This window comes from Mobula birostris, chromosome 2 (genome assembly GCF_030028105.1).
Source record: "Mobula birostris isolate sMobBir1 chromosome 2, sMobBir1.hap1, whole genome shotgun sequence".
Classification (NCBI taxonomy): Eukaryota; Metazoa; Chordata; class Chondrichthyes; order Myliobatiformes; family Myliobatidae; genus Mobula; species Mobula birostris.
Window position 1 is genome coordinate 198,550,994 of NC_092371.1, and position 14,876 is coordinate 198,565,869.

At 36.4% G+C, this 14,876-nt stretch overlaps 1 pseudogene; it reads right to left on the reverse strand.

The window, feature by feature from the left end:
* The window catches only part of LOC140209944 (meprin A subunit alpha-like), a 28,046-nt pseudogene extending 13,669 nt beyond the window's left edge, over positions 1-14,377 (reverse strand).
* Between the last annotated feature and the right edge of the window lie 499 nt (positions 14,378-14,876).

A 14,876-nucleotide genomic window follows, 5' to 3' on the forward strand; every position in this document is an offset into this window, starting at 1 on the left:
TCACTGCACTTCTCCATTTGATACTCTCCTGAACCCACTGTTCATGGAAAACACACAAAATTCTCAATGAACTCAGCAAGAGCGGCAATATGCCTGAAGAGGAATGAAAGGTCAACATTTCGGGCTAAGACTCTTCATCAAGACTCAAGATTAGGCCTTGTGAAGGGTCTCAGCCTGAAAACTTGTCTGCGCATTTCCCTCCATTCTGTTTGAGTTGCTCAACATTTCCGGCATCTAGAGAATCTCGTTTCCCCATTTAATCATTGTCTTCACTTTCCATAATCATCAACTCCGCAATTAACACTATCACTGCCACCTATAGTGTGGCACCACCTCTAAACATATGAACCCCTTAATACCACAAAATGCTTCTTCAGGACTTGATGAGTCCTGAGGAATGGTCTCGGACTGAAACGGCAATGCTTACACTTTTCCATAGATGCTGCCTGGCCTGCTGAGTTCATCCAGCATTTTGTGTAATAAGTGTAATATTTCCAGTTTGGTGATGATACAAAGCTAGCTAGCAATACGAGCTGTCAGGAGGATGTAATGAAGCTGTGAAGGGATACAGAAAAATTGACAGATTGGATCACACATGTCAGATGGAACATATTGTGTAAATGTATGAGATCAAATGGTTTGGTGGGGAAAACAGAAAGGTAGAGTGTTTTTTTAAATGGTAAGAGATTGAAAGTTGCTTATGTTAAGTGGGAGGGGGGGAGGGATCTGGGCATCCTAATGCATGAAACATTGAAAATTAGTGTACAGGTACAGCAAGCAACTAGGAAGGCAAACAGTGCATTGGGTTTTACTGTAGGCAGACTAGAGTAAAAGAGAGGAGTAGAGAGCATTAGCTCTGATTATATACATCATTGATGAAACTACATTTAAAATACTGTGAACAGGTCTGTGGCGAAAGTGAGTGCCAGCTTGGCATTTGATGAGAGATTAAGGAGACTGGACCAAGAATTGAGAGGGTCGCCATTAAGAAGTAGGGTACTTGACTGTGTAGATGGGGGATAGATATTTCCCCTGGTTGGGATATCTAGACCAAAGGTCATAATTTTAAAATAAATGCTGGCCAGACTGGATAGAAGTGAGAAGGAAATTCTCCACCTGGGTGTACTGAATATTAGGCTCAATCCCTAAGCATATTCAAGACAGAGATTAGTAGATTCTTTGATATCGATATTAGACTTTTGGACAAATATTATGGATAGGAGAGATTTGAGTTCATAGTAAATTGATTATCAAAGTAACACACTCAAAATGCTGGAGAAACTCAACAGGCCAGGCAGCATCTATGGACAAAAGTACAGTCGACATTTCAGGCCAAGACTCTTCAGCAGGACTGGAGAAAAATAGATGAGGAGTAAATTACTCCTATCTTTACTCCTGCAATCTAATCCTCATCTTCTTTTCTCTAGTCCTGATGAAGGGTCTTGGCCCAAAACATCGACTGTACTTTTTTCCATAGATGCTACCCGGCCTGCTGAGATTTTCTAGCATTTTGTCTGTGTTGCTCGGACTTCCAGCATCTGCAGCTTCTTCCTTGTTTACTATCAAAGAAGTTATTTGTCAATATATACAATCCTGAGATACATTTTCTTGCAGGCATACTAAATAAATCTGATAAGCATAACAGAATCAATGAAAGACTGCACCAACAGGTCGTATGTAGCCCGCAGAATGTTGCCATGGTTCACCTGTGCCACCTTGCAGATTTAGAGAGAAATGGACAAACATAGACAAATGAAGTAGTAGGTTATCAGTCTAAAAAGATCATACCTTGTAATGTATGATGTTTAACTAGTTTTTGAGCAGTTCCAGGTCCATCATCCATTTTCATCCATATAACGAGCTTATCCATTGGACTGCCTGTCATTTTGTAGAAAAACTGAAGACACTGCTCATCCCTTCTGGGGTACAGGATCCTGGACTCCAGAACAGCATTTTCACCAGTCTTGTTATTCTTAGTATCAAAGTACATGAAGTACCCAGCATCTAAATTGTGAATAATTTGTTAGAAACTGGAGAAAGTGGAACTATTTTTGTACGTAGTAAAAAAAAGCCTCAGATTCATTCATTGTTTTACAACTATGGAACTAATTAAGATGCAGAAGTTATTGGTGACAAGAGAAAGAATAATTTTAGTTCTACACATCTATATCAAATGATAGACTTCAGGATGAAGCATGCTTCAAATCAAACTCAATCTGAAATTAAAGAAGCAATTGAAGATATGATAACCATTTATTTCTAATTGAATAAAACAAAACAGGATCATTGATTAAGTTGATATTTACATAACTGAGTGTAAAAATGTAGTAGATGTCTGTAGGCGATTGCTCAGCAGTTTAGGGGCTGCTGATTATACAGCATTCCTAAAATAAGCTTCTGATGTGCAATTATATTTTGTTCCAGTCCTAGTTTGTCCATTGATATGTCATTGATCATAAGTTTTTGTTTCTTCCTTCTGCCAACAATGCAATCAATCCCCTTTGGCATCATCCTGTATATTCCTTTCATTTTTTTCAATAGATCATTCATGCTATCGCCTGTCAGGAGTTACTTGTGTAGATTTTCACATTTGCCAAGTTTCCTTATTAACAATGAAACATAGAAAACCTACAGCACAATACAGGCCCTTCGGCCCACAATGCTGTGTCAAACATGTCCTTACTTTAGAAATTACCTAGGATTACCAATCGTCCTCCACTTTTCTAAGCTCCATATACCTATCCAGGAGTCCCTTAAAAGACCCTATTGTATCCGTCTCCATCACTGTCACCGGCAGCCCATTCCATGCACTCACCACTCTCTGCATAAAAATCTTACCCCTGACATGTCCTCTGTACCTAGTTCCAAACACCTTAACACTGTGCCCTCTTGTGTTAGCTATTTCAGCCATGGGAAAAAGCCTCTGACTATCCGCACGATCAATGCCTCTCATCCTCTTATACACCTCTATCAGGTCACCTCTCATCCTCCATTGCTCCAAGGAGAAAATGTCAAGTTTGCTCAACATATTCTCATAAGGCATATTCCCCAATCTAGGGAACATCCTTGTAAAGCTCTTCTGCACCACTTCAATAGTTTCCACATCCTTCCTGTAGTGAGCTGACCAGAACTGAGCACAGTACTCCAAGTGGAGTCTGACCAGGGTCCTAGATAGCTGCAACATTACCTCTTCATCCCTAAACTCAATCCCACAATTGATGAAGGCCAGTACACCGTATGCCTTCTTAACCACAGAGTCAACTTGCGCAATAGCTTTGAGTGTCCTATGGACTCGGACCCCAAGATCCCTCTGATCCTCCACACTGCCAAGAGTCTTACTATTAACACTACATTCTGCCATCATATTTGACCTACCAAAATGAGCCACCTCACACTCATCTGGGTTGAAATCAATCTGCCACTCTCAGCCGAGTTTTTCATCCTAACGATGTCCCACTATCACGTCTTGCAGCCCTCCACACTGTCCACAACACCCCCAACCTTTGTGTCAATCTTATTGGAAGCTATGGCAACAGGTACAGGTCATATTCTTCCTAATTTCCATTCAGGCTCCTGGATTAAACAGCTTGTTAAATGAACATGTGATGGCTCTGGGCCTGCAGTCACTAGAATTTTGAAGAATGAGACATAACCTCATTGAAACCTATCAAGTGGTGAAAGGCCATGGTGAGTGGATGTGGAGAGGATATTTCCTGTGGTGGACGAGTCTAAGACCAGAGGACACAGCCTCAAAATAGAGGAGCATCCATTTAGAATGGAGATGAGGAGGAATTTCTTTAGCCAGAGAGAGGTGAAGCTGTGGAATTCATTGCCATAGGCAGCTGTGGAAGCCAAGTCTTTATATATATTTCAGGCAGAGGTTGATAGATTTGTAATTGGCCAGGACATGAAGGGATATGGCGGGGGGAGGCAGAAGTCTGGGGCTGAGGGGGAAAATGGATCAGCCAAGATGAAATGGTGGAGCAGACTCATTCGGCCAAATGGCCTAATTCTGCTCCTATATCTTATGGTCTTGTGGTCTTATTTCTGCTTCGCATCATTTATTACAAGGTCAAAAACTTTTCTTATCAGCAGGAAAGCCATCCATCGTAAATAGAATTCTAAGTCACAATGCTGTAGATTTCTCTGTTCTTTGATTTCAATTCTTATTGGACATACTTAGATAAAAATAGTTAAAAACACAGCACCTCAGAACTGTTATCGTTTTTTTTTGGATCACAAAACAATTCTTAAGTTTTCTTGGGGCACTAGATGGAGTAAGTTGCATTTTGGCTTTGCTCCATTCATTTTTCAATCTTTTTACCACCCTTTTACTATCTATATTAAAGTGTTTATAACACTTTTATATGCTTGAACTTTGATTTTTAATCACTGGAATGGATACCAGAGGGAAAAAGGCATCAGCCGAAGGCAAGGAAGCAGGTAATGGAAATGGAAGGAGAGAAGGTGATTTTAAACAGCCTAAACAGTCTCAACTCACTTTGGAAGCTATGTCGAAGCTCCTGGATGATAAATTTGATAAAAGATTTTCTACTTTGGAAGTATTGTTAAAGGAGATTGAAGGTAGACTGGGAGCACATAAGTGGGAGAGTGAAAAACAGCAGCGGCAAATTTCCGAACTTGATGTAGCTGGTAGACAGAGATATCGTAGATTGGATTTGTTGGAAAAGAAATTAACTTTGACCACTCAAACACTGGAACAGTATAAAGTCAAGATTATTGACCTGGAAAGTCGCAGTCGTAGACAGAATTTGCGAATAATATGACGCCGTGAAGACGTTGAGAGTGGTGACCTTACTAAATTCCTTTCTCAATTTTTAATGGACGTGTTCGGCTCTGAATGTGTTCGGCTCTGATCAATTTATTTTTCTTCTCCTCCTATACTTGATCATGTTCAGCAGGCTTTAAGAGCAAAACCTCCTAAAGAGTTGAAGCTTTGACCTGTTTACACCGATTCCATTATCTGCATAGTAAGGAGCATTTAATTCGAATTGCCCATCGGAAAGGGGTTATTGAACACGGAGACCTCAAGTTTCGCCTGGTTGAAGACTACAGTCCTGAGGTAATGAAAGAAACCGGTGATGTCAGAGCTCTATCAAAGAAAGTTCCAACCACCTCTGCTATTTCCAGCTCACCTAAGGGTTGTTCTGCCTGATAAATCACGTAAATGGTTTAAATCCGTGGACGAAACTCATCAGTTCCTTGAGGATCAATGTTCAATCTCAGCAGTCTAATAAATTTACTGTTTCTTCATGTCTGTACTCATTTGGTTTCTAAGTTAATAACCAGTTCATAGATCTGGACTTTCAAAGTTTGAAGGATTTTGCCCTCAGTTTAATAATACTCGTAGTTTGTTTTGAAGTATGAATGTTTATCACGCTTTTATGTTAAAGTTCCTTTTTTTCCCCTTTATTATTTTATTTTATTTTTTCAATTGTTCGTTTTTGAAAATAATTGAGAATCTGATTTGGTGATTGATGCGTTTTTTTCCTGAAATATTAATAAGATTGTATTCTGTTTCACTTTCCAAGATCTCGCCTTTCAAAATGTTTTGCAAACAGCTGTTCTTTTTAACATTTATTTGGTGTTTTTTATGGCATTCTTTTCTCAATGTTTTGACTGTGTGTGGTATTTTGCATTCTTTTCAATTTTGGAGATTGGCCTTCAAGAGAGGTGGGAGTAGGGGAGTTTCTAGATAGCTTTCTGGCTGTCTATTGGCCAGTTTTCAGGCTTTGTGGCTGGGAAGTGGGGCTATTTTTAATTTAGTTGTTTTCATCTGGGCTTATCTGAAACTATAAATATGGTCTGAATTGTCGTAACTTCTGGTTCCCCTTTAAACCTTTTTCCATCTTCCTGATTTATGAGTTTCCAATGCATTAAGGTTAATCCTTCAGATACCATATGGCTATTCAAGTAAAATGGATAGTATTATTAACTTTGTTTCATGGAATATGACTGGTTTGAACCATCCGATTAAATGGAAGTAGATTTTTAAAGTTTTTCATAGATTGAATGCTCAGATTATCTTTGCCCAGGAAACTCATGTGAGGAAGGAGGATAATCGATGGTTTTTTAGGTCTTGGAAAGTAAACAATTTCATTCCAACTCACAGGATAAGGTGAAAGGAGTCCCTACTTTCATAGATTTCTCAATTTCATTTGTTCACTATGAAACAAGTTCACACCTGAATGGTAGATTTTTGTTAATTACTGGTTTACTTTATAATCAAAAAGTTGTTATGGTTAATATCTATGCACCAAATACCGACTATCCTGAATTCTTTAAGCATTTATTTGCATCTCTTCCTAATTTAAATGAATATACATTGAAAATGGGCAGCGATTTTAACTGTTGCCTGAATCCCTCAATGGACAGGTCTGCGCCCAATCAGGTACTTCCAAACAAATCCACTATTTTTATTAATTCCTTTTCAGTTGACTCCAGAATTTTAGAAGTTTGGAGGTTTTTAAATCTTAAAGATAAAGAGTTCTCATTCTTTTCTCATGTGTATCATAATTACTCTAGAATTGATTACTTTTTTATGCACTCTCTGTTAGTTTCGTCTGTTACTGCCTGTGAGTACGATTCAATCACCGTCTCTGATCATGCGGCCTTGAAGCTATCAATCAAATTAACTGATGTAACTTTCAGCGCTCAGCAATGGCAGTTCAGTTCTACTCTACTTCAGGACTTAAACTTTGTTAACTTTATTAAAAAACAGATTGCTTTTTCTTTTCAACTAACTTTACGGAAGAAATTTCCAGCAGGATATTATGGAATACTTTTAAAGTATATATCAGTGGACAAATTATTTCATATTCTGCTGGATTGAAAAAATGAATTAATAATGAAGTATTTACATTGGTTGATATGATTAAAGAAATTGATAAAAAATATTCTGCTGCTCCTAATCTGGAGCTTTATAAAAAGACAGTTGAACTTCAGATGCAACACAGTTTATTATTAACATCCCCGATTGAAAATCAATTACTTAAAACTAAGAGTCAATTTTATATACATAGTGATAAATCAGGTAAATTACTGGCCAACCAATTGAAAACTGCTTCGGCTAAACGTCAGATTATAAAAGTTCGTAAACAGGATGGTATTTCAATGGTTGACCATGACGAAATTAATAAATCTTTTCAGGAATTCTATACCTCTTTATACCAATTAGAATTTCCTGATGATTCTACCATAATGCATGAGTTTTTAAGGAAATTGAATATTCCAAAATTACCATTTAATGAATGTTTAACACTAGATGCATCCATTACGGAAGAAGTAAAGAAAGCAATTTCTTCCATTAAATCTGGTAAAGCACCCTGTCTGGATGGGTATAAAGTAGAATTTTAAAAATCTTCTTCAAATTTACTTTCTCCTTGGTTATGTAGAATCTTTAAGGATGCCTTATTTGTAGGTAAATGTTCACAATCCTTTTATGAAGTATCTATTTCTTTAATTCCTAAAAAAGATAAAGGCCCCACTGAATGTGTATCATATAGATCTATATCCTTGTTGAATGTGGACTCCAAAATCTTTTGCAAAATATTAGCAATTAGATTGGAAGTTGTATTGCCACAAATTGTCTCTGACGACCAGACAGGATTTATTAAAAATCGTTATTCGTATGTTAATGTTAGGAGGTTAATGAACATTGTATATACTTCTTCATCTAAAACTCTAGAATGTGTTATTTTGCTTGACGCCGAGAAGGCGTTTGATAGAGTTGAATGGGAATATTTATTTAATATGCTTGAGAAATTTAATTTTAGCCCAAAATTCATATTTTGGATTAAATTGATATATCATATACCTTTGGCTTCTGTACTTAGTAAAATCAGAGATCCCCCTTTTTTAGGCTTTGTCGCGGTACTAGACAGGACTGTTCTTTAAACCCTTTACTACTTGATATTGACTTGGAGCCCTTGGCAATCGCTCTTCGTGATTCACCCAATATATTTGGCATGAATCGTGGGAATGGGATGCATATGGCATCACTATATACAGATGACCTGTTACTATATATCTCCAACCCAGAGAAATCCATCCCTGCAGTAATATCATTTTTTCCTCAATTTAGTAGTTTTTCTGGTTATAAATTGAATCTTAATGAGAGTGATCATTTCCTATTAAATATGCAAGTTCCAATTTATAGACAATCACCATTTAGACTGGTTACTGATTATTTTACTTATTTGGGTGTTAAAATTACTAAGAAGTATAAGGATCGATTTAAAGTTAACTTTTTACCCTTAATTTTTCATGTTAAACAACTGCTTACTAAATGGTCCTCATTGTCCCTATCATTGATTAGTCGAATTAATGCTACTAAGATGATTATTTTACCTAAATTTCTGTATCTATTTCAGGCGTTACCAATCTTCATCTCTAAATCATTTTTTGATTTTAAAATTTTTCTTTGTATAAAATTTTTTGAATGTTTTTCATGTTCAGTTATTAAGAGATTGGGAGGCTTAAATTACATATGTTACTCGGAGTCTGTGATTGTATATGTTAACTGTTATTAATGTAATCTTAATCTCTATGTATTATTATCATTATTATGTTTAATATTTGGAAACTTAATAAAAAAGATTGAGAAAGCAAGAAAGAAACAATTCATCACACTTCCGCAACCCTTTTAGTCATATTTGGACAAATCAAAATACTGGTTTTCTCTGCCATTCATATCTGAAGACCAGATGTCATTTGATACCAGGCAAGCCAAATTAATGTTACCCTATTATTTTAGTGTATGGGCATTTAATAATATTGTGGCTTCACCTGGAATCAAATTCATATTTAATAAGATCCAGATTGTATCATTAGGAATGTTATTACATGTTCAGTATAAAATGATAACTAATATGCAACAGCAGTTCTTAAATAAAACACAGTCAAAGATAAGAGTTTTAGGGGATTAAAACATTTGACAGGATAGGTCAAGAGATATCAAGGTTTTCACCAAGAAGTCCAGAACTAAGAGGAAAATTGTTAAATGAGAGCTTTCTGATATTTGGCTGTAATATCAGGAGGTTTTTCATCACACTAAAGGTAGTATAAATCTGAAACTGTTTCTCAGACTGCTTTTGAGGAGTAGGCCAATCTGAAATGTCACAACTGAGATTTCTTTAGTCAAGTTTATTTGAGGTTATGCAAACAAGGCAGGTAAATGTTGTTCAGATCCAGATCAGCCATGATGTTTCCCGAAGACAGAACAGGCGCAAGAATCGGAATGGTGGATTAGGTGATCATGGGAAATTGAAAGAACTTGATGGTTCACACTCACCTCTGCATTTTCCATTTATAGTATGATCTTCATTTCCAGGACTGCTCTTCACATGAACCCAATCGGTAGCATCCTGTTCTCCCTGGATCATGCCACAGATATTAAGAAACTCAAATGCACATTGGTCCAACAGTGTGAGAGTGGCATCTGAGATAAAGGTTTATGTGAAAATCAAAATTAATCAATATCCCTGAAGAGGACCATAGTCATCAAGAAAATGAATTGAAAACTGAACTTACTGCATTTATACATTCGATTTAACCTCAGCAGATCAAGAGCACTAAAGTCTAATCGCTGTCCAATAATGTCATTAAACGCTGGTATCTTTGCAGTGATGGTTGGCACACTATCGTTTTTGTTGAAGGAGAATGGTGGATAATGCATCAGAGATTCATAATCATATGGAGTGTTGTGGTCAGTAGTGATGTTATCGCCATACACTTCAAAATTTATCTTCTTATCTGAACAAAAGTACAACATTGACATTCAGCAGCAGTTAAGGGTAATTTATTTTCAAAATTAAATTAAATGTTAAATTTATTTAATTAGAATTACAGATTTTATACCAATAACTAAGCAATCCTATTGTTCTTTTGCAACATAGAGGTATTAAAGTATCATTTGAAAGAAATTACAAATACCTGATGTATAAATTGATACTGAAGAATGTCATTTGGCCCATTGGCTCCCAGTATAGTTATCCCAATAGTCCCATCTCCTCCCTATTTCCCTGATACTTATTCCCCATACACATGCTCATCATTTGTCCTTTGATTCTTTTTACCTCCACCCTACACTCAGAAGTCATTGGAATGAGCTGATTACTTTACCAGCAAGTTTTTACCATGTGGGAGGAAGCCCATGTGTTCACGGAGAAATCATGCAAACTCTACACAGACAGCATCGCAGGACAGGGTCAAGCCCAGATCCTTTCAGATCTGTGTCAGTACGCTCAACTAAACCAATATACCTATGAGATTGTTAACTTGAAACCTTACCAGGCTGAATTTCATTCCACCAAATATTAACGTAGTTACCACGGTCTGTTCTTGAGTGCTCGTGGAAAAATCCTAGTGCATGCAGAATTTCATGCTCAACAATAGCTTTTGTGTCACACCACGTACCAATGGACAAATCTTGGCCATTGTGGTTATTACCAATAAAAGACCAGCACCTGTTCAATGAAGACAGTATTTTGACAATTACATACAAAGAAGAAAAGATATAGTTGTTTAGAATCCAGTAGATATGTTTGAAATATGGTCATTTTAGCAATGTACAGGACATATTTCCGTATTTCCATGACATAACCGAGGAGGAGACACGTTGGTGCTAAATTGTGACTCTTTTGTGTTCATCTATGAAAACAGCTTAATTTCTAACTTTGAAGTCTCTCCTTTTCCCTTTCAGGGTGGCTGGGGTTCTATTAAAGACCCTGACCTGAAGTTACACTCAGACCTCGGTTCTTTGCCGTGGTGGGAACTGCTCCCAGGAGCTCACAACCGGCCGCTTTTCGATACCTCACAGACGCAGCCCAGAAAATGAGCACACTTTCAAGGTTGTGAGGTTTTGCAGCCCTGAGGATGGACTGATTCTAAGCCAGTGCCACTGACTGAAATGTCGCAGGAAAGAATGAAGCATCAAGAACAGATCACAGATCAGCTGTCAGAAGCTGTGTACTCAGCGAGTGGAGGGTGCTGATGAATATTTTTATAGAGATGGGTAGGGGTGGGGGAGGATAATTGCCTTGCTGCTGCTTGTGCGTGGGAGGGGGAATGGGGGAGGCTTTGGGGTTTTAACTTTTTAACTGCCACTCATTCTTTGGGGCTTTCTTCTGTCTTTGTGGATGTCTGCAAAGAAAAAGAATTTCAAGAATTTCAGAGATTTCATCTCTGATATTAAATGGAATTATTGAACTGCAATGCTGATATTAAAATAGCATCAGATCTTTGGTGTTGTTGTTGTGAAGTCAATCATAAATAGTATGCACGCCAAGTTCATGATTAAAATAAGCTGCAGGAATATGCAAGGATTCTTTCCAGGTACCTGCAGAGAGCCACAAACTCAGCTATAGCTCAAATATTTAATTCGACTGTCAATGTACACTGCACAATATTAAAAAGACGAGCCTCCAACCATCTCCAAAGGTAGCTTGAAATGAAGTGCAGGGATCTTCTTCCTGATCCTGGTGTAGGCAAATCAAGTTACGAACCACACTATACCTTACGTTATGGAAAAGATGAGCAGGACAGGGAGAATAAAGGGAAGGGCTGGGACATGGTGTAGGCCAGGAGAGACTGAATGAGATTAGTACTGGTGGTGTTTCAGATCTTTCCTATTTCTCTCTCAGTCTCTCTTCTCTTTTTTTTCAACTTAAAACATAATTTCTTTCTAAAATTTCCCAGAGATTTCCTGAAGATTAATTTAGTTTTTGTCTCTGCATTTAGAGAAGATTTTTAAAAGTATATTGCTGTCTCTTTTGAACAAAATCAACAATATTTCTTCTTTGTACATCATGCTTAATGCACCAAGGCCCATCGATATATGGAGAGGGATAGGAAGAAAGATAACTCACATATCTACCATCAATTAATCATAGAGAATTAAATACAGATTTTAGGTTTAAATAGTTGCAAAGAGAATTTCAGAGTGATCAGATGAGGACTCTTTTAATGAGAGATAGAGATGAATATGCAGAAGATAAATTTGGGAAAATTAAGAATGCAAACGTAGAAAGTTAAGTTAATAGAAAAGGTGGAGTAAGGGTAAATCAAACTACTACAGATGCTAGAAATCTAAAGCACTGGTCAATATTTACAGCATGAACCTGCTATATTGTTTAATGCTTGCAGAGTACCTGAAAGGAGATAAATAATACTGGGCTCTCTTCTTTCACAGTCAAAACAGCACACAGTTTGTACTATTTTATGAAACTAAGAATCTTTGGTGCAGTCTATATATAAAAAATAATTATCAAACTGTATATTTTTATACATACCCATATAACTTTTTAAAAGATAGGAAAGATTTCTCTCCTTCGTATGGTTTAAAATCAACGCACGACTTTAAGCGAAACTGCTCAAACGCATGCAAGATGATGCCCTTGGCATTTAACTCTGAAAATCAGAATTTAAGCAATTCATTTGAAGTATTTTTACACAATAAACCAACGCTATGTAAATATAACAAATGAAGTTTGACCATAAATCTCTTCACTTGTAATGGTCAAAAGCTACTTAAAATATGATTTAAAATGATACCCAAATACGGCTACTTCATGCTTATGAGATGATGAGAATGAATTTTGCTGGAAATTCTCAGTGTAAGTGCCACTATGTCTTTCAACTCCTGAGCATATGCTCACTGACATGTTTCTGTTGTGCTCTGTGAATGGGCTCTGCATGGAGCCCAGCCACTGAGTAGAAACTTGCTCAGAGTTCCTAGGAATCATGTTCCAGGAAACAATTAATTTGAGTAACACACACAGAAAATGCTGGTGAATGCAACAGGCCAGGCAGCATCTATAGGAAGAGTTACAGTCAATGTTTCGAGCCGAGACCCTTCATCAGGAGTCCTGACGTCAACTGTACCTCTTCCTGTAGATGCTACCTGGCCTGCTGCATTCACCAGCATCTTGTGTGTGCGTTGCTTGAATTTCCAGCATCTGCAGATTTCCTCGTGTTTGCAAACTATTAATTAGAGTTTTTTTGTGCTTCTGTTAGAGAAAGAAGTAACAATATCTTAATTTGATATTTTTATTATTGTTTACGTTTATTTTCATGTTTTCAACTATTTAAAATGTTTTGAAGAATCAACTTTGTTTTCTGTTCAAACATCATTCAGAATTCTGGCAAGATTGACCCCTCTTCTGCAAAATAATGCGGAGAAATTTCAGATATGCACATTATGCATTCATCTTTTGCTGTCCCATGATTTAACTTTAGGAAAGTATATACAGTTAATGAAGCAAAATGATCATCCTCTGGGCTACAACATGTGCACTAGAAATCGCCTATCATTCTGGGTCAAAAATTATTCTGCTTTGATTTATTTTACAATGAACAACAACAGTGAATACATTTGTTAATCAACACAAAAGTGAAAAAGTTCTCTGTCCATTTAGCAATATTTCACTTTTGAATTCTGATTGTTTATCTTCAATAAGTCTCTAAAGCTGTCAATGTAAACATTTCAAATTTTCCTGTTTGGACAAGATTAACCACTCTCCTGCAAAATACTATTGAGAAATTTCAAATGTGCACATTAAACATTCATATAATATTAGATGCTTAAATCAGGATATTAATAATGAGTGTGAAGACCTCCATATTATCAATAATTTATAAATAAAATTTTACCAAGACTATCTGTTAGAATGTATGGAACTGGGAATGTCCATCTTGTTGTTGGGTCTTTACGAGCATTCCGTTCTCGCTGAAACAAAGTAAGGAAATCAATATTCCATGAAAGATGACAGCATGGTACAACAAATGAATCTATTATGAACCAACATAATGCATATCATACTTACAACTACTGCAATGTCTCCCTGAAGCAAAAACCTTTGGTATTCTATCAGAAAGGAAAGGAAAAACATATTATAAGAAATTCTACATATTGATCAAAGATGCTATGAGAATTTTTAATACTCCAGAGAAATTTAGAAGGATATACTAGTAAATTTAAGAGACTTAACTTTCAAGATAGTAGAGAATGCATTCTTTGTTCTAAGTCTTATAAATTACCTGCATTTATTTGTGGGATATCCTCTTTTAAATTGCTAACATCCACTTCATAATCTAATTAATGAAGAATTAGAAATGAATGCATTAATCATTAAGAAAGACGTTGTGTTAAAGGCTTTCAAAACAAGTAACAGAGAAAAGCAACACTTACAATTTTCAGAAGGAACCTTTCTGATCTGGAAAAAGAAATATTTGATTTTAAATGGTAAAAGTATAATCAAATTAATTTGAAAATGAACATAGTGCATCTTACCACCAAAGTTTCACAATATGCCAACAAAACTACTAAAGAAAAGGAATACAATGCAGATGAGTGCATTTTGTTCCACTCAGCAAATGCGTTGGCTGTCGATATATGGACACACTAACATTCAGTTTTCACTATCTTGATATTTATAGCATATTTGGGACATAAATCTACACCACGGGGAAGATGAGTGCAATAGTCCAACGTCCTTTCTTCTAATAACAGCTTCATGGTACAAGAATGTTACTGTATTCCTAGCCTTACGTTTTTTTGGTAAGCTATTAAGACAATTCAAAAGGATAGTGAATAATTCACTTAAACTATATTACTATCTCTCCAAAGAAAATCTGCTGATGCATGCTTAAATATTGTTCATGAAGTAATACAAATAAGATACCATATCTGCTACATAATGAAAACATATAAAATTTGGAGTTGAGATGAAGGGTTGATATTTCTATGAACTTCAAAGTAAATACACAGGGAGAGATAGGAATAAATTTCTTCACCCAGAAGGTATTGGTTCTTTAGCATTCTATACTCCTAAGAGTATGTATGCTCCGTGCCTGAC